At 46.7% G+C, this 22006-nt stretch overlaps 1 long non-coding RNA gene across 1 annotated transcript; it reads right to left on the bottom strand.

Moving 5' to 3' along the window:
- Nucleotides 1-5477: 5477 nt before the first annotated feature.
- Nucleotides 5478-12239, bottom strand: LOC135182792 (uncharacterized). Its single transcript, XR_010305315.1, has 2 exons — nucleotides 12156-12239; nucleotides 5478-5615 (listed from the first exon to the last, which is right to left on the bottom strand). It is a non-coding gene; the product is annotated as an uncharacterized LOC135182792 (long non-coding RNA).
- Nucleotides 12240-22006: the final 9767 nt, after the last annotated feature.

The raw sequence follows: 22006 nt of genomic DNA on the forward strand, positions 1-22006 counted from the left end.
GAGGCTGGAAGGGATCTCTGAAGATCAACTAGTTCAATCCCCCTGCTGGAGCAGGATCATCCAGAGCAAATCACACAGAAACATGTCCAGGAAGGTTTGAAATCTATCCAGAGATGGAGACTCCACAGCCTCTCTGGGCAGCCTACTCCAGTCCTCTACCACTCTTGAAGTGAAGAATTTTTCCCTTATGTTTATGTGGAACCTCTTGTGTTCCAGTTTGTGTCCACTGCCCCTTGTCCTGTCACTGGACACCACTGAGAAGAGTCTGGCTCCATTCTCCTGACATTCCACGTTTAGATATCACAGTCTCACAGTATCATCAGGGTTGGAAAAGACCTCACAGAGCATCAAGTCCAACCCTTTAGCACAGAGCTCAAGGCCAGACCATGGCACCAAGTGCCACGTCCAACCTTGCCTTGAACTGCCCCAGGGACGGCGACTCCACCACCTCCCCAGGCAGCCCATTCCAGTGTCCAATGACTCTCTCAGGGAAGAACTTTCTCCTCACCTCCAGCCTAAATCTCCCCTGGCACAGCCTGAGGCTGTGTCCTCTTGTTCTGGTGCTGGCCACCTGAGAGAAGAGAGCAACCTCCTCCTGGCCACAACCACCCCTCAGGTAGTTGCAGACAGCAATAAGGTCACCCCTGAGCCTCCTCTTCTCCAGGCTAACCAATCCCAGCTCCCTCAGCCTCTCCTCGTAGGGCTGTGCTCAAGGCCTCTCCCCAGCCTCGTTGCCCTTCTCTGGACACGCTCAAGCATCTCAATGTTCCTCCTAAACTGGGGGGCCCAGAACTGAACACAGCACTCAAGGTGTGGTCTAAGCAGTGCAGAGTACAGGGGCAGAATGACCTCCCTGCTCCTGCTGACCACACCATTCCTGATGCAGGCCAGGATGCCACTGGCTCTCTTGGCCACCTGGGCACACTGCTGGCTCATGTTCAGGCGGGTATCAATCAGCACCCCCAGATCCCTCTCTGTCTGGCTGCTCTCAGCCACTCCGACCCCAGCCTGTATCTCTGCATGGGGTTGTTGTAGCCAAAGTGCAGCACCCTGCACTTGGAGCTATTGAACACCATCTCCTTGGCCTCTGCCCATCTGTCCAGGCAGTCAAGGTCCTGCTGCAGAGCCCTTCTGCCTTCTAACTCAGTCACATATGTGTAAGCATTCATGAGATGCCCTTTCAGTCTCTTCTCCAGGCTAACCACACTGTTTTGCAGCTCCACAATACTACAAACCACACATGTTGATAGCTATTGCTCTGTAACTTTTGCTTTCACACACCCCAAGCTGGTTTGATGCAGCCTTGGGGTGGGTTTTCAGAACACAGTGGGAGTCTGCTTGACATCTCTGTAATGATGTTCTGCTGGGAATGGATTTGCCCATTCGCTAGGAAATCCTCTTCAATAACCTTGTGTCAACACAGTCAGAATTAATCACATCCCCTGCTACACAAGAAAGAAGTTTCCATCTCCCACAGGAATATGCTGCAACCTTTCCCTGAGTTACTGATTGCTTAGACAAGCAGGGTCAAAGTGTGCACCACAATTACCCTGCACTTTTGAGCAGCTGCAGTGTTTGCTGAGCTGAGGCATGGTACTGGCGTCTGAGTGGCTGGAACCATTTGTTGTATGGTCTAGAAACTCATTCCAGTGGGAATGAAGCAATACATAGTTGGTAGAAATATCTTGTTTGTCATGATCATAATAAGCTACTGGAGCTGGATTCCTGTGTAAAGAATCCATGAAGATGACCAGAGGGCTGGAGCAACTCTCCTACAAGGACAGGCTGCAAGAGTTAGGACTGTTCAGCCTGGAGAAGGCTCCAGGGAGACCTTAGAGCTGCATGACAGTATCTGAAGGGGACCTACAGGAGGGCTGAGGAGGAACTGTTTAGAAGGGCCTGTCGTGATAGGCCAATGGGCAATGGTTTGAAACGGAGCAGGGGAGATTTAGGCTGGGCATTAAGAGGAAGTTCTGCACAATGAGAGTGGTGAAATACTGGAACAGGTCCCCCAGGGATGTGGCAGAGGCCTCATCACTGGAGACTTTCAAAGTCAAACTTGGTAAGCCCCTGAGCAACCTGCTCTAGTTGGAGGTGTCCCTGCAGACTGCAGGGGGGGTTGAAAAAGATGGACTTTGAGGGTTCTCTCCAATGTAATTCTGTACTTAATTAGGATCTAATAAGATAGATTCATGTAACTCAGGAAGCAGCTTTAATCTCTCAAGTCCCACTTGCAGCAGGAATGCAGCACAACTGTGACTTCATTTCAGCATGGCCTCTCTTCAAAACCATGAAGCAGAGCAGTGGCAGTCCCAACTAAGGGACAGAGGGACAGCACAGACTGAGGAATATACAGAATCTTTTCAGTGCAAAGAAAACTCAGAGAGAGCCCAGAACATGACCCTCACTTTGTACAGCTCTGTGTTCCAGGATCCTTATTCATTCATGGCTTGGATGGGTGGAGGCTTGGCTGGCTGAAAAACTGGCTGATGGCCAGGCCAAAAGAGTGGTGGTGAATGGAGGTAAGCCCAGTTGGTGGCCAGTCACAAGTGCTGTTCCCCAGGGCTCAGTGCTGGGGGCAGTTCTCTTTAATATCTTTATCTGGATGAGGGGATCAAGGTACCCTGAGTGAGACTGCAGATGACACTAAGCAGGGAGGGAGTGCTGATGTGCTTGATGTGTCCATGTTTAGCCCATATCTGGGGCTAAACCCTAGCAGTTGCTCTATCACCTGATGCTCTCTTTCGGGCAGAGGATCATGAAGAGAAGACCCACAGGTCAAAATGAAAATGTAATGAAATGACCAAATTAGTATCAATGTCATAGAATCATAGAATCAACCAGGTTGGATGAGACCTCCAAGATCATCCAGCCCAAACTAGCACACAGCCCTCTCCAGTCAACTAGACCATGGCACTAAGTGCCTCATCCAGTCTTCTCTTGAACATCTCCAGGGATGGTGACTCCACCACCTCCCTGGGCAGCCCATTTCAATGCCAATCACTCTCTCTGGGAAGAACTTCCTCTTAACATCTAGCCTATACTTCACCTGGCACAACTTGAGGCTCTGTTCCCTTGTTCTATTGCTGGTTGTCTGGCAGAAGAGACCAACCCCACCTGGCTACAACCTCCCTTCAGGTAGTTGTAGACAGAAATGAGGTCTGCCCTGAGCCTCCTCTTCTCCAGGAGAGATGATTTGATGACTTTAATGGTATGTTTCAACCAAAATGATTCTATCAGTCTATTCTTTGTTAGTCATTTCACAGCCAGATGAAGAACATCTGGCATCAGAGATCTAAACAGGAAAGGCAAAGATATGTCTGTGCTCTGCCTAGCAACCAATGTAAACAAGCAGATTTTGTTCTTCTCTCTTCTTCCCTCTTGCCCTCATATCAGTAACACCACAGAAATGCCAACCCTGCAATTTCCCTCCATCCCATGAAAACAGCTCTGTGCTCCAGCAGAAACTAGCTGTCTCATGCTACCTATTTTCTAGACAGGACTGTACATCTTGGGCAGAAACAGTTCAAAAGGAAGCCTGAGCCCAAACAGACCAGCATTCTATTGACTTCCTCACCTTGGGACTGCAGCAGATACAAATTACAGAAGAAAACTCCTTCACACAGATCAAATTGCCAGGTAATACACTAGTCTGCAAGCCTGCTGAATGCAAAACTAAGTGGCAATCATTTTAAACTCACTGAATGAAAGATTTTTTTGAGGCAGGATATGGATTCTGACCGTGTTTCAGCACAAGGAAAGGCTGCTGCAAATTGACTGAGTGGAATCAAAGTGCTCCCTTGCTTACAATTTAACAAAAACTAGCACCTAAATGGCACCATTTGTACAACTGATGCACAAACCCAGCAGATGTAGGTGTTACTGCTTCCCTGGGAATGCACAGGCTTTCCATTTGGCAAAGCTTCAGCACATGGCTTCTTGCAGAACTAGAATTTGGGGCAGAAATTAGATTTCCTTATCCTTAAAACACAAGAAGAACAAGCAGGGAATCAGATTGCCAAGCAAATCCATCTTGGTAGAGTTGTCAAAGTTGATAGGGGACAAAGGGACCAGAAAGAATAGCTCTGAATCCAGCATTTAACAGGGTTGACACAGCAAACAGAAATGTGCAGCTGCACACATAGAACCACACAGAAAGATATTCAAACTCACTTCCTGAGGATCCACATCCATGCCAAATCTTTGCTGACTGCCTCTGGGAATGACACAACGACTGGCAAGGTGATAAACAATGGTTTCTCTGTCAGCACACCACAGAGAGCACTTTGGTAAATTGAGCTGATGTAACAAAGTACAGAATCATAGAATCAAGGAGGTTGGAAGAGAGCTCCAAGCTCATCCAGACCAACCTAGCACCCAGCCCTAGCCAGTCAACTAGACCATGGCACTAAGTGCCTCATCCAGTCTTCTCTTGAACACCTCCAGGGATGGTGACTCCACCACCTCCCTGGGCAGCCCATTCCAATGCCAGTAACTCTCTCTGTGAGGAACTTCCTCCTGACATCCAGCCTATACTTCCCCTGGCACAACTTGAGACTGTGTCCCCTCATTCTGTTGCTGGTTGTCTGGGAGAAGAGACCAATCCCCACCTGGCTACAACCTCCCTTCAGGTAGTTGTAGACAGCAATGAGCTCTGCCCCAAGCCTCCTCTTCTCCAGGCTAAACAACCCCAGCTCCCTCAGCCTCTCCTCATAGGTAGAAACAAAATACATAAATGCCTGTAGACTTGGGGGGCTGTATCCTGTGACAAGGCAGTAGTCCTGATAGGTACTCCCTGCAGCAGCAGTCAGGGCTTTTGTGACCAAGGACTGCAAGCAGCTGCCTAGTGAGGAAGAACCATGAAGATCCAGGAAAAAGAATACCTTAAAGTAAAATAAGAGTTCAATATGTTTAAACCATCACTGAGATTGTCTGAGACCTCCTCATGTTGTACAACTCCTTGAAAGGAGGTTGGAGCCAGGTGGGGGTTGGTCTCTTCTCCCTAATAACAAGTGATAGGACAAGAGGAAATGGTCTCAAGTTGCATCAGAGGAGATTTAGGTTGGAGATTGGCAGAAACTCCTTCACTGAAAGGGTTCTCAAACACTGAAACAGGTTCCCCAGGGAGGTGGTTGAATTCCCATCAATGGAGGTGTTTCAAAGGGGCAGAGCTGTGGTGCTGAGGGCCATGGTTTAGCACCAGACATGGTAGAGCTAGAGAATGGATGGACTTGATGACCTTAAAGGGCTTTTCCAACCAAAAACTTTCTACTCTGTAATTCCAGACTGTGTCATAAAAGAGGATTAGGAGGTGATAGGGTTATTTATAAGAAGCCATTACACTAACAACCAAAGAACTCTGTAAGCAAGCACAGAAAGACATATGGATAATAAATGTCTCACAGTAAATGGGAGATGAACAGAGAGAGCATTTTAAAAGCAAGATGACCAACTCTCAGAACCAATTACAATAGGAGATGGTGAATTTTCAGACATTTAATAGCTCTGTATCAGGACTGATGGTCCCCTGAAAGGTTTGTCTCTGCCAGGTATGACTTACTGTTCAGTGAGGAGCAGAGGAGGAAATGTTCTTTCTGCTTTCCCTTTTGGTGAATCTAGGACAGTTGTAGAATGTGTATTAGCTTCAGGAAAGAGAGGCTTTAGGCCCACTCTTCTTTGAATTGGCAGACAGGTATAGACAGACAGAAGCCCTGTCACTAGGTATAACACCTGCCAAAGCAATACATCTGTGTGATCTGAGCAGTCAAACACATGCAGGTAGTGAACACAGGTACATGTTGTGCTGTTGAAGATACATCAATTCACAATCAAGGTCACAGAAAGCAGGTGAACATGCTGAAGGAATAAAATCACCTCATAATGAAATCATTGAATGGTTTAGGTTGGAAAGGACCTCAAGCATCACTCAGTTCCAATCCCTTACCATAGGCAGGGACACCTCCCACTAAAACAGATTGCTCAAGGCCTCATCCAATCTGGCCTTGAACACCTCCAGGGAGGGAGCACCCACAACCTCCCTGGGCAGCCTGTGCCAGTGTCTCACCACCCTGCTTGGAGTGCAGCCCTGAGGAGAGGCACTTGGGGGTGCTGCTGGAGGAGAAGCTGCACAGGAGCCAGCAGTGAGCACTTGCAGCCCAGAGAGCCAAGCAGAGGCTGGGCTGCAGCAGCAGCAGTGTGGCCAGCAGGGCCAAGGAGGGGATTCTCCCCTATGCTGTGCTCTGCTGAGACCCCACCTAGAGTCCTGCATCCAGCTCTGGAGCCCCTGGGACAAGAAAGATGTGGACAATGTGGACATGCTGGAGCGTGTCTAGAGAAGGGCCACTGGAATGAGCAGATGGAGCACCTCTCCTGTGAGGACAGACTGAAATAGCTGGGGCTGTGCAGGATGAATGAAGGCTCCAAGGAGACCTTCTTGTGGCCTTCCAGGATCTGAAGGGGGCTCCAAAAAAGCTGGAGAGGGACTTTTGAGGCTGTGAGGGAGTGCCAGGAGTGGGGGAATGGAGCAAAGCTGGAGGTGGGGAGAGTGAGGCTGGAGGGGAGGAGGAAGTTGTTGAGCAGGAGAGTGGTGAGAGGCTGGAATGGGTTGCCCAGGGAGGGGGTTGAGGCCCCATGGCTGGAGGTGTTTGAGGCCAGGCTGGCTGAGGCTGTGGTCAGGCTGCTCTAGGGTAGGGTGCCCCTGGGCATGGCAGGGGGGGTTGGAACTGCCTGATCCTTGTGCTCCCTTCCAACCCTGATTCTACACCATCCCCAAAATATTTCAATTCAACTGAAAAAATAAATTGTGTCCTTTCACTGTGCAAAAGCAAGAAGAAAAATGAATACTGAAAAGGCACACAGCAAACCAGACACAGCCCTTGCCTGTCTCTGAGCCAAATCTCTAATTGCTTTTTCTCTTATCAAGATTCAAGCAATGCACTTCAATGGGGAAAGCCAGCAAGAATGATTCTGAAGTTAACATGACTGTAATGGAATTTGTAAACTCTCATATAAGAAAAGCCATCAGCTGGAACCTGGGCTCCTTGACTTGTTCTCTTTAATCAGCAATGACTTGCCAGTATCTTCTGGATCTTCACACTGTTTCAGAGAAGTTGGAAGCACACAGATAGAGGAGTGATTTTTGGTCTATCTGATTTTAACTACTTTTTGGACATCTCTTTCTTGAATGTTCTTCTATAGCCTTGCAATAATATATCTATACATTTCAGGAAGTATCAGGGAGAAGGACTGTTCAGAAAGGCAAGCAGAGACAAGATGAGGGGCAGTGGTTTGAAAGTGGAGAAAGGCAAACTTAGGCTGGACATTTAGGAGGAAGTTCTGCACAATGAAAGTGGTGAAATACTGGAATAGGTTGTTCAGGGATGTGGTTAAGGCCCCATCCCAGAAGACATTCAATATCAGATTTGATGTGACCCTGGGCAGCCTGATCTAGTTGGTGTCCCTCATAATTGCAGGGAGATTTGAAGGGTTCCTTCCAACCTGATGCAATCTGTGCATCTGTGAATCCCTTTGGCACACAACCCAGATGAAGTTTTAGAAGCTCTAACATATCTGTCACTCTACAAGTCCCTGACAGAGGGCTCTGCCCTTCAGCCTGTCCTCAATCCTGTTACCTACTCCTCTATTTCTATTGTCCTGCATAATTTCCTATGACAGCAACAGGGTGATACATTTGTATTTCATATTACAGGCACAGACACCTTGGATCAGGTCAAAGCTGCCTGCTGCAAGCACTTCTTACTCAGTTTCTTTTTTGGCCCACAGGTGTAGGCTAGTTGCCTAAAACAGTGCTGGTGCACAGTGAACTGGTGCCTACAGCATGACAAGTTGTAAAAGCAGTTGGGACTGCAAAAGATCCTCTTCTGAGCTACAGAAAACCATCCTGTGTTGTGTACTTTATAGACTGCACAATAAAGGGGTGCCTACGGTATGACAAGTTGTAAAAGCATTTGGGACTGCAAAAGATCCTCTTCTGGGCTACAGAAAACCATCCTGTGTTGTGTACTTTATAGACTGCACAATGAAGGGGGGCCTATAGCATGGACAAGTTGTAAAAGCAGTTGGGACTGCAAAAGATCCTCTTCTGAGCTACAGAAAACCATCCTGTGTTGTGTACTTTGTTCCCTCCCCACTGTTATAAAATCATAGCGTGGTTTGGGTTAGAAGGGACCTTAAAGGTCAACTAGTTCCAACCCTAGGGTCCCATGGGCAGGGACAAATTCCACTAGACCAAGCTGCTCAAGGCCTTGTCCAGCTCTGCCTTGTACTCTTCCAGTGAGGAGGCACTGAACACTGCAGTGTCTCCCCATGCCTGCCCCCCCTGATTCTGAAGGTTATTCTCACTAAGTTTAGAACCATTTTAAGGGCAGACAAAACTCTCCAATTAAAGCCTACGAGAATGTGATTCTAATGGTTGTCTCCTCTCATTCTTCACAAAGCTGAGGATTCACCTGGTTTTGTCTGCTTGCAGGATGGTTACAGGAAATGAATTGAAAATCCTTCTTCATGGAAGGAATAAGTCTGTGAAAAAGTTGTGTGAGATGAGCTAAGTTCAGAGCTAAGTATCTGTAAACCAAGTGGCACTTCATGGTATATATTAAATACCAATAAGTGGTGCCAGGACTTAAGTGATTTGGCAGATAGAGGAAAAGGTCACTTAGCAATTAAGTAACTGACAGAAGTTGTTTCTGGACATGAGCTCTTGTATCTTGAAGGCTTTAATAATAAGCAGTAAAAGAGAGAGGAAGAATGCATGCTGGTGGAATGAATAATGTGTGTGCATGCATGTCAGATTCAAAGAAACTCCAGTTCCCCAGCTGCTGAGTGTTCCTTTTGCTTTGGGTTGTCTGGATACTTTTTAAGGATGAATAAAGGGAGTTTCCTTCATAAAAGGATGGATAAAACAGCTTTTTTGCTTTCAAAACTTGAACACTGATAAAGATTGCTGCCTGGATTTCGTGGTTAATACAGCAGAGATTCCGCTGTGGTTTCTCTTAGTCAAAGAAGCAACTACAAAAGCACAACTCTGACCTAAGAAAAGGATCCTGGGGTAGAAGAACAAACACAGAGATGCAGAGTAAAGATCTGTATAGCTGGATTCCAGTCTCCAACAGCAGTCAGTAGGCATGCTCATGATGCAGCTCACAGGATCTTCTGACTCGTGTTTCCTCTGAGAAGGGAGACCACACATGTACGCTCAGTGTGCCACGCTGCAGACTTTCAGCTGGCTTTACCCTCACATTTTCATTTGTATTCACCCCTTTTCTATCAAAACATTTCCCTGTTAAACTATTGTTAAGGGTCACAGCAGGGCTGGCCACCAGACAAGGGCCAGTGGCTCTCCATGAGCCTCTCTCCATTCCCAAAGGGAAGAGAAAGGGGAGAGAGAGACTGATGGGCTGGGAAAGAAACTAAGCCAGCTGGGATGGAAAGAACAATTCCACGGAATAGAGACACAGAGACACAAACCAGTATGGAATCCAATCCCTGATGGCAGCAAGGGCACCATTGCCACCACTGCTGCTGGGCAAGTCCCAGTCTGGACTGAGCATCAGATGGGAACTGGATTCAGGAACACAGGGATGGAGATGAAGAGTGGAAGGCACGGAGTCCCCCTGGGACACCAGCCAGTGAAGAAGAGGTTTGACCCTGCTGATCTCTCAGCTTTTTCCTGAAGGTGCCCTCCATGGGATGCAATTCCCTGTTGAGCAGTTGAGAGCCACCTGCCCTGTCTGCTCCTCCCTGCAGGTGCCACCTCTGACCTACTGTACTGCAACAATGGGAACAAGATGCAGCAGTGCCCTTGGTCTGCCCAGGAGAAACTCCTTAGAGAGGCCAGAGCCTTTCTGCAGCCTATCTCTTGGCAGTGACTCTCCCCATCAGCTTCTCCCTGCCAGGAGTAGCCACTGAGTGTGCAAACCTGCCCTGAACTTCAGTATCTCACTGAGGAGAAACTGAGCTGAAAATTCACAGCACTAAGCAGAACTGCTTCTGTTGTGGCTGAGACCAGGACAACTCTCAGAGCTTCTAGCAAACTACATCTCAAGGACTCTCTGGTTAGAAGGGCTACCTCTTTGTTTCACAGCTCATCACAACTCACAGATTAATGCAGCCTACTCTCCTCTGCTTTTCAATACCCTAAGAAACAACATTCTAACAAGACAAGGGAAGCTGCAGATTGTGTCACTTTGCCATGTTGTTTTGAATGGAAATGAAAAACCCAAGCAGATTTAAAGGATCATTTCTCCTCAGTACAGAGAGTGCTTAGCTTTACCACAAGCACAGGAGTCTGCACTTAAGCCAAAAAGCCAAGTTAAATATTCTCTGCTGTGCACTGCCCAACAATACCTTTGAAACTGACAAACACTCTCAAATTGCTTCTATGTTGCTTTAGATACACAGGCACTCTGCTGCACCAGCTTTTACTCCACTGGTGAGGCACCTACAAGTGGAAAAAGCCAGTGCTCATGATGATAAAAGCAGGGTCATCTTGCCCAGTACCTTTTCATGGCACTAAACTACCCTTAATCTGTGCAGCCAGTCTGGCCCTTCATGGTCAGAAGCACAAATCCCATGAACCTTCAGGTTGTTATTCCCAAGAAAGACAGGCAAAGTTCACCAGCATCCAGTCAGCTTCATTAATTTAATGCAGCAGCCTTTATGATACCTTCTTTCTAACAGGTCTGCTTGGCCACTCAGGAAGCATGAAGAAATCTGTAGTTAAGGATGTATGGAAATCACACCAAAATAGTCATTTTGGGGGAAAGAAATCACAGAATCATAGAATCAAGCAGGTTGGAAGAGAACTCCAAGATTATCCAGCCCAAACTAGCACCCAGCCCTGGCCAATCAACCAGACCATGGCATTAAGTGCCTCATTCAGGCTTTTCTTGAACACCTGCAGGGACAGTGACTCCACCACCTCCCTGGGCAGCCCATTCCAATGCCAATCATTCTCTGTGAAGAATGCTGCAGTGCTGGAAGGTTTAAGTCATCTGTAGATTCTCTAGAGGAGTGGCTATCACACAGTCACACTACATAGAATATCACAGTATCACCAAGGTTGGAAGAGACCTCACAGATCATCAAGTCCAACCCTTTAGCACAGAGCTCAAGGCCAGACCATGGCACCAAGTGCCACGTCCAGTCCTGCCTTGAACAGCTCCAGGGACGGCGACTCCACCACCTCCCCGGGCAGCCCATTCCAGTGTCCAATGACTCTCTCAGGGAAGAACTTTCTCCTCACCTCCAGCCTAAATCTCCCCTGGCACAGCCTGAGGCTGTGTCCTCTCCTTCTGGTGCTGGCCACCTGAGAGAAGAGAGCAACCTCCGCCTGGCCACAACCTCCCCTCAGGTAGTTGCAGACAGCAATAAAGTCTGCCCTGAGCCTCCTCTTCTCCAGGCTAACCAATCCCAGCTCCCTCAGCCTCTCCTCGTAGGGCTGTGCTCAAGGCCTCTCCCCAGCCTCGTCGCCCTTCTCTGGACACGCTCAAGCATCTCAATGTCCCTCCTAAACTGGGGGGCCCAGAATTGATCAGTACTCAAGTTATGGAACAGACTTCAGCACTAGAAATGCTTGCATGATGTAGAACCATTCCCTTCCACTCCTTTATCTTTCAAGTTACAATATTCCCTGTCAGCCTCTTCAAGGCACAGACGAAACACAATCATTTGACATTAGCAGTGTTGTAATTAAGTCATTTTTACATCTGCCTTTAGAACAAATACTAAAAACATGGGGTCTTTTTGAAAGGGGGTGGTTTTGCTTTGCAGCTTGAGAAGAGCAAAAACAGCTTGAGAATGACCCTGTTACCATGACCCTCAGCCTCACTCCTGTTCACACAGCAGAAATGTCTCTTAAAAACGACATTTTTCATGATTTATGTGAGAGTTTATATCAAATGACATTTCAATTTTCCACTGACATCAGGCTGTTGTTAAATGTTAGCAAATATCCTATCTCTGGAATGCCAAGATAGGAAAACAAAGCATCTTCTATCACAAATGGCATTCCATCTATCACACTTGATTTTTTTTTGGCTGACAATAACAACTAAGATTGTGTTTATTTGCCTCCCTGTCTATTCTTGTCTTGTGTAACAACAACAAGAAAGACTGGGAGAAGCTCTCATTCTTACCTTCTGTCAAACAATATCAAGATGAAATCAGCTGGAGCTGGCAAAACTGTTGTGAACTTGCTGGCTGATCAGAATCAGAGGCAGGTTCTGCAGAGAATGACAAGAGGTATCTCTCAGTTTTCATGCAGCAGCTAGATCAGACTGAACTAAGCAGCTGCCTGCTAGATTAAAATTAGCAACAAGGTAACTGGAGAGTACAGAGAAAATATTCCATATCTATGAAAAGGGGAGCTTATGCTTGGCAGTATAGAGCCATAGAAAACAAAACAAATTCTTGTCCAAGAGGCACTAAAGCAGGCTCAGAGATGAAAGCTCACTAGAGAAGTGAGCATGCCCCCATACTCAGCACTGTGAGGCCACACCTTGAATATTGAGTTCAGTTTTGAGTCTCTCACTCCCAGAAAGACATTAAGGTGCTGGAACACATCCAGAGAAGGGCAACGAAGCTGGTGAAGGGTCTGGAGAACAGGGCTGGTGAGGAGCAGCTGAGGGAACTGGGCATATTCAGCCTGGAGAAACGGAGGTTGAGAGGTTGCTCTCTTCTTCCAGGTGGCCAGCACCAGAACAAGAGGACACAGCCTCAAGCTACGCCAGGGGAAATTTAGGCTTGAGGTGAGGAGAAAGTTCTTCACTGAGAGAGTCATTGGACACTGGAATGGGCTGCCCGGGGAGGTGGTGGAGTCGCCGTCCCTGGAGCTGTTCAAGGCAGGACTGGACGTGGCACTTGGTGCCATGGTCTGGCCTTGAGCTCTGTGCTAAAGGGTTGGACTTGATGATCTGTGAGGTCTCTTCCAACCTTGATGATACTGTGACACTGTGATACTGTGACACTGTGATACCTCATTGGTCTCTACAACTGCCTGAAAAGAAGTTGCAGTGAGATGGGTGTTGGTCTCTTCTCCCTAGTATCAGGTGATAGAACAAGAAGAAATGGCCTGAAATTGTACCAGGAGAGGTTCAAGTTGGAGATTAGGAAAAAAAAATTCTTTCTTCCAAGAGTGGTTTGCCAAAGTGGATTGGCAGAGGCTGCCCAGAGAGGTGGTGGAGTCCCCATCCCTGGAGGAGCTCAAAAAAAGTGTGGCCATGGCACCTGGGGACATGGTTTAATGGTCAAGGTCTTAGGTTGCCGGTTGGACTTGATGATCTTAGAGGTCTTTTCCAACTGAAACAATTCTATGATTCTATAAAAATAAGTTATTACAAAACTGTATCTTGAAGAAATATCCAAAGCTTAATCACACTTGTCTGCTTGGCAAATGTCCACAAAGAAATCAGGGATAAAGGAGGAGAGCTATGTTTGGCCACCTGCATCATATAGGAGCATCAGAGATTGATATCTGCAGTTATGGCAACTTAACTGATGAATTTCTTATGATAAACAAGAAGGCAGAACTCAGGAACAGGGAGCTATCATGAGCCCCAGATTGATTCACAGAAGATAATCTCCCAGAATGCTCCCTGAATTGCCAAATGTCTCTGAATCACTCAAACACTGAGGTACTGGAATGCTCTTTCCACCCACTGTTCCCATTGCAGGCTAAGGGGAACCTGACCCAAAGTGCTGAATCTCACATATTTTACCTAACAAGCACACAATGTTTACAGGACAGAGCAGCACAACTTCTACACTGCACCACATGAAATCCAGTGCCAGAGCAAAGGCCTTTGAGAGCTTTTAATGTTTGGTTTAGGCTAACAAAGCAAACAAAGATTTCCTGTGTAACACTACCTGCTCCTGATCAATATGCTTCTTCTACACATAATGCTTCTGGCACCTTTGGTAAGAAGTGAATGCCTGCAGGATGTGATATTACATGATCTGGGGAAACTCCAAGTGTTTAATAACCCACTCCCTGGCTTAGAGATTTCTGGCATAGAATGTAAGTACCTCTTGTGGAAGTTACTGATAGACTGCTGCAGGAGATGAAGACCTCCATCTTCTGTGTGGTAGATAAGAGTAACTACATTAACCTTAAGCTGAAGGAGAACATTTTGTTATGTAAGCATATCCCTGATCCTATAATGCTATTCTGATTAATACAAAACACAGGGGAGATGGAGTAAATTCAATTTATTAGTGCTCTGCTGCTTGTTTCCTAAGCAGTGTGGGATTCAGGGGACTTGAGGCTCTTTTTAGTGTGGCACATAATCCAGGCTGTAGCAACACAGAATTGTTTAGGTTGGAAGAGATCTTTAAGATCATCAAGCCAAGCTACTAACCTTGCACAGCCAATTCACCACTAAACCATATCTCTCAGCACCACATCTCTGCAGCTTGAAATTCCTTCATGGGTGATGATTCTGCCACTTCCCTGGGCTACCTGTACCTGGGCCTGACAACCCTTTAAGGGAAGAAATTCTTCCTCACATCCGACTTAAATCTCCCCTGGCAAATTTCAGGCCATTTCCTCTTGTCCTGTCACTTGTTAATTGGGAGAAGAGACCACTCCCCAACTTGCTACAGCCTCCTTTCAGGGAGCTGTACAGACTTAGAAGGTTCTCCCCCAAACTCCTTTTCTCTAGACTCAATAATCCCAGTTCCCCCAGCTGCTCTTCACCAGCCCTATTCTCCAGTCTCTTCACCAGCTTTGCTGCCTCTCTCTGCATCTGTACCAGCACCCCAAGCTTCTTCTTGGAGTGAAGGGTCCAAAACTGAACCCAGTATTCAAGATGTGGCTTCACCAGTGTTAAATACAGCTATGTCAGAGGGACAGTTGATCATGGCAAGGTGGGTTGAGTGCACCACATAGAATTTGACTGGAAGGCACAGCAACTGCTCAGTTCTATTTCAAAACATCATGTCTCTATCAGCACAAAAAGACTTTTATTCCCTGCTTTAAATGACTCTGTATTTGGAACAGGATGCTTTGAATTTTCAACCTATCATTCCACTCTAGTGTAAGCTTTTCCAATGGAAATATTCTATTCTATTCCATTCCATTTTATTTCCATTCCAACCTCTTCTCTCCTGGCATGGACAGAGGGGCACTAGAATCTGCCACTGACTTGCTCCACCAAGTCCTAGGTTGAATACCCAGGCATCAGTAGTCTAGAAAGGGAATTCAGAAAGAACCTGGGTGGTGGGAAGATAATACCCTGTGAGAAAACACCAAAGCTCAAGACATATTTTCTTCCTTCTCTAGAACTCTCATAAACATCTCTCTCAGAGAGAGAATCAAAGAGGCATTTTTCACTACTGGCTCACTGCAAGAGCTGCTAAAACCAGTTCAAAGTAGCCTGAGGAGGGGAAAAGTATCTATTTTCTTTAGAAAATCTCTTAATGGTTTGGTGTATATTTGGGCTGAAATAAACTTTGACAGAGCTGTGTACTAGTCAGAAATCCCTTCTGCTATTGCTGTGTTTATAACAGCGCACAGGAAACATGCAGAGTTAATCAGTGCAGGAATTACAAAGCAGAGATAATTACAGCTCTTGGCCATATCCAAGTCTGTCAGAAATTCACTTTAGAATAATGGCTCCAAATCCAGGCTGTTCTCTTCCTGCCAGGGTCACTATTTAACCAATGGTCAAATGAAAACCACAATTGATTGGGAGGGGAAATCATGGCAGTGGCCAGGACTGTATCTCATTCTACAGTCCTCATCAAATGAGGGGCATACCACCAATGGCTCATCTCCAATCTGCAATTCTCCCCTCCACCCATCTGTAAATCTGAATTAATTAATAAATGCCCTGATGTTTTCAAGGTCATGGAAAATGAAAGGCACTCAGCAAACCAGCTCCACTGACAGTGATGGGTGTTTGGGGGAAGGAGGGAGATGTTTATGTCAATGGCAAATATGTGAGGCTCCTTAATCTGTCCAAGGAGTTAAGTTAGAGAACTTCAAAAGAAATAAATAGAATGCAAATAATTTATGTTTTTAATAAACTGTAAAATGTCTGAGGCTTTATAGAAGAGTCTCAAAACACACAACAGAGGAGGGCCATGAAGATGCTCAGAGGGCTGCAGCAGCTCTGCTATGAGGACAGACTACAAGAGTTGGGGCTTTTCAGCCTGGAGACTTCGAGGAGACCTTGCAGTGGCCTTCCAGTATCTGAAGGGGACCTCCAAGAAGGCTGGGGAGGGACTACTGACAAGGTCTTGTAATGACAGGACAAGGGGGAATGGGTTTAAACTGGCAGAGGGAAAATTCAAACTAGATATTAGGAAGAAGTTCTTTGCAGTGAGGGTGGTGAGACACTGGCACAGGTTGCCCAGGGAGGCTGTGGCTGCTCCCTCCCTGGAGGTATTCAAGGCCAGGTTGGATGAGGCCTTGAGTGACCTGTTTTTGTGGGAGGTGTCCCTGCCTATGGCAGGGAGTTGGAGCTGAATGATCTTTGAGGTCCCTTCCAACCTAAACCATTCTATGATTCTACAGTTCTATTAAGTGCAAGGTCCTGCATGTGGGTTGGGACAACCCCAGGCACAAATCCAGCCTGGGTGCAGAGTGGATTGAAAGCAGCCCTGAAGAAAAGGACTTGGGGGTGCTGGTTGCTGAGCAGCTCTCCATGAGCCAGCAGTGCCCTTCTGCAGCCCAGAAGGCAGCTGTGTGCTGGGCTGCAGCCAGAGGAGTGTGGCCAGTTGGGCAAGAGAAAGGATTCTGCCCTTTGGCTCTGCTCTGCTGAGACCTCCACCTTGAATACTGTGTTAAGTTCTGGTGTCCCCAGCATAAGACAGACATGGAATTGTTGGAGTGAGTCCAGATGAGGTGACAAGAATGATCCAAGGGTTAGAGCACCTTTTCATGAGGATATGCTGAAGGAGCTGGGGTTGTTCAGCTTGGAGAAGAGTCCAGGTGGACTCCACAGCTGCCTTCCAACAACTGAAAGGAACCTGCAGGGAGGCTGCTGAGGGACTTTTCCTAAGATTGTCTAGTGACAGGACAACAGAGAATGGTTTTAAGCTGAGGGAAAGTAGGTTTAGACTGAATGTTAGGAAGAATTTCTTCAGTAAGAGGGTGGTGAAACTCTGGAAGAGGCTTCCCACAGAAGCTGTAGATGTCCCCTCCCTAGAGTTGTTCAAGACTAGGTTAGATGAGGCCTTGAGCAACCAAGTCCAGTTAAGAGGTGTCCTTTCTGGAGTGGAGGTTGGAGTAGATGATCTCTGATCATCCCTTCCAACTCAAACCATCCAATGATTCTGTGATTAAGTAAGGGGTCTCTATGCAAATTCAGTCATGCTCTCTTTGCTTGCTCCTGCTGACTGTGGACAAGTTCTACTGTCAGCACTGGCTACTCACAGGACAATGGATTCAGACCTCTTCTACATCTTGTAGATGGCAGTGACAGTTAAATCACACAAGATAAAGTAAGACAAAGATGTCATTTAGGAACACAACCCTTGTCAGGCTGGGAATGTCTCCACTAGAGAAGCAATATGTGAATTTAGGGAATCAGCTTCTGGAGACACCCTGAAACTGAGTAGCTTCTGAACAAAAGGCCTAAATGAAGACTTCACTGGAGGAAATGCTATGACTTTGGAAAATGAGAAAGACCAGTTGCTTAAAATTGTGGGAAGATGCTGAGCTAAAAGGACCCTCTAATACTTGTGGTGCTTAAATCCAGTCTTAATACTGATATGACCCTTAAGGAAAAAAAGGGACTCTGCAAATTACACTTTGAGCCTGATGCCTAACACCAGACTTTGCTCCTACCTTACAACAGATGAGGTAGATTCAGTCAGAAAGGCACCAGTTTCACTTAAAAATGCAAAGCTCATTGCAAGGGGTAGTTCTTGACAAGGAAAGAAGTAAAACAGGATATAAACTGATAAAAATCAACAACTGCAGTTCACAGCAGCTGGGGAATGAGATCTCCTCCTAGATGAACATCTGACACCTTAGGACAGCAGAAACATCCTACTGGAGCCCAGGACAGCACATGTGCCTGCATTAAGAGGAGTCAAAGCTCATCTCCCTCAGTACTGACTTATGTTGGCAGAATGGGGTGAAGATATTTTGAAGATACTGCTCTGTAATAATCAAATTCTAAGGTGCTGTAACTTCATCAGCACCGAGAGGTCTGGGCAGTGAGGCTGCAGAGTGGCAGATCACGTTCAGGTGGAAGCAGCTACCACTAACTCTGTGAAGTGATGATTAATGGAATGAACCTGTCAAGATTTGAGGAAGGCTTCTAACTACTACAAAGTACCACGAATACTGGGTTCAGTTTGGGGCTCCTCACTCCAAGACAGACACTGAGTGTGTCCTGAGACAGGCAACAAAGCTGGTGAAGGGACTGGAAAGCAGGGCTGGGGACAAGTAGATCAGGGAATTAAGGAGTTGCGTAGTCTGGAGAAGAGGAGGCTGAGAGGAGACTTTATGGCTCCCTACAGTTCTCTGAAAGGAGGCTGGAGACAGGTAGGGGTTGGTCTCTTCTCTCTGATATCAGATGACAGAATGTGAGGAAATGGCCTGAAATTGTGCCAGGGGAGGGTTAGGTTGGAAATGCAAAGAACTGAGGAATTTGTTTGCTACAAGAGTGGTCAGGGATCGGAACAGGCTGCCCAGGGGGGCGTCAGAGTCCCCATCCCTGCATGTGCTCAAGAAATGTGTGGACATGGCATGCTGGGACATGGTTTAATGACTGATGGTTGGACTCAGTAATCTTAGAGGTCTTTTCTAACCCAAGCAATTCTGCAGCACAAGCTAAAGCTGTGTATTAGAACAATCGATGCAATAAATCAAGTATTCTGAACAGAACAGTTTCACCAGACTGATATTTCTGCCACTGTGAGAAACCCTATTTATCCCTTTTAACACAGCTGGGAAGTCATCAGTACCACAGGGAAACCTCCAGTATTTCTAAAATATACCTTTTGTTGCTGTTTTTATCCATTTCATGCATCTGGCAGTCTCTGTTTCATCAACACATTATTTGTCCAATTTGTTTAAGTTACTCCAGCCCATCCTTTGCACTTGGGGGACCATCTCCACTCACACATGGTAATACCATTGTGGTAATGTGATTTTATTGCTGCTCTTATCACCACCATTATTATTAACAATCAATAATGTAGATGGCTCAGCAAAATGCCTAAGACCAAGGCCAACTGTTATATAATGATTATTAACACATTATCAAATCCATCTTGTACAGGAACAGAATAAGATCTTTCTTCCTACAGGGATCTCTCTGCTTCTGGCAGAGTTTTTCTATCTTATTAACAGGACTTTTACAGTGAGAGAATTAACTTTGACCACTGCAGCCCACAAAGCCTCCAGCACATCTGAAGCACAGCACAATGATAAACCCTCAGCACGTACACAGGACTCGCTATCTCATCTCTGATGAAATACATTTTCATCTGCAGGCTCCCCCACCAGCCTCCTTCTTCCCCATTCTGTTCTGTCACTGTAAAAAATTGGCAACCTCTCCAGAGGCTGCTTTTTACACAATAACATTTGAACCACCTTCCCACACCTCTGCCCTCTGAATGCACAACTAATCATGCAATTCCCCAGCCAAACCACAATCAGCAAGAGCTTGGGCACCAGGATGAAGGCAATGCTCATTTCTCCTGGTTAAAACCTTACTTTATCCACATGGAAAAGCATAAAGTGTTCACAACTCTCCCCCCTCCAAGAAAAAATAAAAGCAAACTAGTAGACTAATGAAGCCAAACCATAATATGTACAGCCTTTCACAGGCTAGAACTGGCTTTATGTCCCCCTAATAACATCTTTTAATGTGCTGTCTCCCTAATCCATTATTATTATAGCACTTGCTGGGAGTTATCTGCTGCTTTTGTTTTACTTCTGCCTCTTTTCAAGCCACAGTTTGAAGGTTTTTACTTTTATAAAACTATTGAGGGTTTGTTTCCCTCCCTTAGCAGGTTTGCCAGAAATCACTCTTGGAATTTGTCACTAGAAAATGCTGCACACAAACCATTTTCCATAGAACTCCAGCTGAATGAGGAGAGAAAAGATTCCCTATAAATACTCATACTAGCTTTTCTCTGACAATCCAGCCTTAGCTTCTTGGTTTCTAACAAAGTCCCAAGTCTACAGGCCAATTCCAAACGCTTGACAGGCACAACTTGAGAAATCCTCCTGGAGCAGCAGTGATTAGAGAAGGCAACTGGCAGCCAGGAGACCCATGCTGTATTCCCAGCTTCATTACTGATTTTTTCTGGATGACCTTGTCAAGTCGTTTAATGCCTTTCTGCCTGTGTTTCCCTCTCTGCAAAAGGTTCAGATAAACACCTTCCTTCTGAAAACGCTGTAAACTTGTTTGTTATGGAAAGAGTTCCCCTGATGTTTATGTGGTTCTCAGGGTGTAAAGAACAGATGAAAAACACAATGGCCACGTCACATAAATGTCAGTCTTCTATTTTCTAACAAATTAAACCACTGTAGGTTGAGTAATAGGTTAACCCTATACATGAAGTCATTATCTATAATCAAAGAATTGTTTGGGTTGGAAGGGACTTTAAAGATCATAGAATCACAGAATCAAGCAGGTTGGCAGAGAGCTCCAAGCTCACCCAGCCCAACCTAGCACCCAGCCCAGCCCAACCAACCACACCATGGCACTAAATGCCCCAGCCAGGCTTGGCTCCAACACCTCCAGCCACAGCCACTCCACCACCTCCCTGGGCAGCCCATTCCAATGCCAATCACTCTCTCTGCCAGCAACTTCCTCCTCACAGCCAGCCCAGACCTGCCTTGCCACAGCTTCAGCCTGGGTCCCCTTCTTCTGGTGCTGCTTGCCTGGCAGCAGAGCCCAACCCCAGCTGGCTACAGCCTCCCTGCAGGCAGCTGCAGGCAGCAATGAGCTCTGCCCTGAGCCTCCTCTGCTGCAGGCTGCACCCCCCCAGCTCCTTCAGCCTCTCCTCACAGGGCTCTGCTTCAGGCCCCTCCCCAGCCTTGCTGCCCTTCTCCAAACACCTTCCAGCACCTCAACAGCTCTCTGCAAGGCAGGAGCCCAGAGCTGGACACAGCACTCAAGCTGTGGCCTGAGCAGTGCTGAGCACAGGGGCACAAGAACCTCCCTTGTCCTGCTGCCCACACTGCTCCTGAGCCAGCCCCGGATGCCATTGGCTCTGCTGCCCACCTGGGCACACTGCTGCCTCCTCTGCAGCCTACTATCTATCAGTACCCCCAGCTCCCTTTCCTGCTGGCTGCTTTCCAGCCATTCAGTCCCCAGCCTGTAGAGCTGCTTGGGGCTGTTGTGGCCAAAATGTCATAAACTTCTTTTGTTCTGCTTAATCTAAACTGCAATTTTGACCTGCGAAATGAACCCCAAAACTCCTGCAGAGTTCTGCAGTAGCTGTGGTTTATTACAGTGCTGGGTGCAGGCAGGATGGCTCCATCAATCCTGCACACCCCATGCTGGCACAAGCCACAGTTTATGTCACAAGAGCAGGCATATTCCCAATAGGAGGTAGGGTTATTGCAGTTATTTCTTGGAGTTCATTAACATAAGTATTTTCCCATTCTCCACCCCAATTCCAACGATTCCAACCCTGCTGGTCTGGAATGGTTATCTGCGATGAATATCCCACACAGTCTTCCTTCCAGGGTCTTTCTCATCTCTGCTCAGCAGACCCTTATTGTTGCTGATGTCAGGATATCCCTGCTTCACCTGTATCTCCTGCCTGCTTTCCTTAGCCACTGCAGGCCTGGGTCTTTACAAGATTGCTTATCACAGATCTCCAATGAGTAGCTGCAGACACTCCTACAGTAGCCCTCGTTTAGGTTTGCAGGTTACCAACTCATTACTACAAACATCTCTGCAGAGTTTGGTACTTTACAGTTTGTCACAGACACCCTCAAAATGAGCATCTGGTTTATGAGACCTTTTTACCAGCTGTGATAGTTTGAAGCAGGGTAGAATATTTTGGTGAGAAG

Source organism: Pogoniulus pusillus, chromosome 17 (assembly GCF_015220805.1).
Source record: "Pogoniulus pusillus isolate bPogPus1 chromosome 17, bPogPus1.pri, whole genome shotgun sequence".
NCBI lineage: Eukaryota > Metazoa > Chordata > Aves > Piciformes > Lybiidae > Pogoniulus > Pogoniulus pusillus.